The sequence below is a fragment of the Priapulus caudatus genome, unplaced genomic scaffold (genome assembly GCF_000485595.1).
Source record: "Priapulus caudatus unplaced genomic scaffold, Priapulus_caudatus-5.0.1 Scaffold59, whole genome shotgun sequence".
Taxonomy (NCBI): Eukaryota; Metazoa; Priapulida; class Priapulimorpha; order Priapulimorphida; family Priapulidae; genus Priapulus; species Priapulus caudatus.
Genome location: NW_014577120.1, coordinates 135,500 through 138,789, shown reverse-complemented (window position 1 = coordinate 138,789; position 3,290 = coordinate 135,500).

The window sequence follows — 3,290 nt, the reverse complement described above, 5'->3', positions numbered from 1 at the left end:
GCACGCACGCACGCACGCACGCACACACACACACACACATACGCACACTCACACGCACGCACACGCACATACGTATGTCCGTACGTACGTACGTATACGCACACATATACACACGGGCTCATGGCCATGGTCTCCGATGTGCTTGCTTGCATGAAAAATGATCATGAAATCATCGTTTGTGTCACACGATAATAGATACAGCGTTCGGCTGTGCAGCGTACCGAGAGACGTATAATTATGTTATCCTAACTACTAGATAAACCTCGTCTGTATCACCGCATCGATGGAGCGTTTCCGCCTCTTCTTCCCTCCTCCTCCTCCTTCTTCTCCTCCTCCTTCTCCTCCTACTCCTTCTCATCATCATCATCATCATCATCATCATCATCATCATCATCATCATCATTATCATCATCATCATCATTCTTTTGTCATCACGATCATCATCATCATCATCATCATCATCATTATCATCATCATCATCATTATCATCATCATCTTCTTCTTCTTCTTCTTCTTCTTCTTCTTCTTCTTCTTCTCCTCCTCCTTCTTTTCCCTTCTCGTAATTTCCTTACTCCTCGTCCTTCTCCTTCTTATCTTCGTCTTCCTTATAATGATGAGATCATTATCATCATCAAACCATTATCGTCGTCGTCATCATCATCACCATCATTATCATAATCGGCATCATTATCATTATTTTTATTTTTATTTTCTTCTTCCCTTTCTTTTTCTTTTTTGACGTCTTTTCTGCTATCTGTATAAAACACTTTCTCTCTTACCTACGCCACCGATCTATCCAGCTATCTTTCCCTCCGTGTTAAACCGTCGCTATAACAGGATTGATTGATTAATTGATTGATTGACACATTGAATAATGTATTTATTTATTTATTTATTAGCAGGTTCGCCAATGGGAGAAGGATGCCGTCGTACAAACGAGTGCGGATTCCAAAATGCTGTTAATCCGGATTTCAGAATTCTACCATTCCGGATTTCAGAATGTCACCGATCTGGATTTTCGCGCTGTTCTGTTAATTGCAGCTGAGGGTCGCGCAATCTCCCACCTATAAATCGTTCTCCCGATTACGCCTGAAGCCATGTTTTTCCCGTCGAAGCATCTATCGCTCTCTCTCGGGACGGTGCGTAAGCCGCGCACGCACCATCTATGCATATATATATATTTCGTTAGGAACGCTATGTAATGGAGGGGCAGATTGTAAACTAAACTGTCATCGCAAAAATTATATTGAAAATATTTAATATCTAAAGCTCGAACGCGATTGGTGTTCACGCTAATGAGATTATTCCTCGCGAGCCAATGACAGAGCACACACTTTTATGAAGTGCAACGACACGACTTATTCTATTCCAGTAGCCAAGAAAAGCTTTTTTGCAAGCATGGCTCAAGGCAGGTTCAGGAAAAAACCCGACAACGTCGTGCTTTTTGTCAGTAACGGGGTTCAGTAAGTTTTACGGGCGGTTTGAAATAATAATGTTCAACACGTCGCTACAAACTCGAACGCAAGCAAAAACAATTAAGCCTACAGTGCATGTCGAAACGCAGAAAAAAAAACCACCCGTGGCGAGCGCACCACAGGCGTTTCTGTGTACTATAACGTATTCCACAGCGAGTAAATATAGGCGCTAAAACTAGACGTATACGCACATCTAAAAATACGCGCAAAACGAAGAAGACATTTCGGCTGCGAGTAAACACGTCACGTGACATTATAGGCCAATCAAGAATATCTCACAGAGGGCGCTCGGCTCGCCATGCATAGATACCCGACAGACGATATATTTTTTTACATTTTCAATTTAGTTTCTATCAGAATATAGTTCGACCCCCCCCCTCCCACTAACTACACTGCATTACAAGTAATGGAACTATGCTGTGATACGCATGTTCATAATAAAAACACCATACACAGCATATGAACGCTACCATAGCGAATTAACATGAGCGATGGCCGCGAATCGATGCGTGGCCGCGCATGCGCACTGAATGTGTGCCGATTCTAACAGCATTAATGCATAGCCGTCGATTTAATATCGTTAATTAGAACTTACGAACGGCGCCGTATAGAGAGATGGAAGGCAACGTGAGAGATTGCAGGCCAGCAGACACAATGGCGTGTAACGGAGGGGGGGTGCGTATAGCGTCATGGCCCCAGTAAACAACCCACGCACGCACACATACACCCACGCACGCACCCACGCACGCACGCACGCACGCACGCACGCACACACGCACGCACGCAAGTACGCACGCACGCACACATCCACGCACGCACGCACACATACAGGCACGCACGCACGCACGCACGAACGCACGCACGCACGCACGCACGCACGCACGCACACACGCAAGTGCGCACGCACGCACGCAAGTACTCATCAGGCAAAATTATTTTTAAAATATTTATGCTCGCCGCTATCGATTCAGGTAGACACGCTGTAATGATATTACATTATGACGCGCGCGCTAAAATTACCGCCCGCCGCCTGGTCGCCGGAGCGTGAGCGGTAGGTGTGCATGGCTGTGTTGCTGGAGAGAATCCCCCACCTGCCTCGCTACCCGCACACGCACGCACACGCGTAGCAGGCACGCGCGCACGCACATACATACATATACCGTTCACCTGAGCACGCGCGCGCATAAACACACACGATAACACCACACGCACATCACGCACGCACCGGCACCCTCTCTACCTCCTGCTCCTCCTCCTCCTCCTCCTCCTCCTCCTCCTCCTCCTCCTCCTCCTCCTCCTTTCTGCTTCTCATCCTCCTCATCTTCGTACTCTGCCCCCTCTTCCTCTTTCACACACTCTACTTCCCTCACCTACGATAAATAGCTACGGCAATATCAGCGGCGAGATCAACAACTGCAGAAATAACAACAGCAGCAGCAAACTACTACTACTTCTACTACTACTACTACTACTACTACTACTACTACTACTACTACTACTACTACTACGACGACGACGACGACGATGACTACTACTACTACTTCTACAACTGCTGCTGAAGCTGCTAATGCTGATGCAGCAGCACAGCAACTGTTGTTGTTGGTGTTGTTGTTGTTGTTGTTGTTGTTGTTGTTGCAGCAGCAGCAGCAGCGGCAGCAGTAGTAGTAGTAGCAGTAAGTAGCAAGTAGCAGTAGCAGTAGCAGCAGCAGCAGCAGCAGCAGCAGCAGCAGCAGTAGTAGTAGTAGTAGTAGTAGTAGTAGTAGTAGTAGTAGTAGTAGTAGTAGTAGTAGTAGTAGTAGCAGCAGTAGCAGCAGC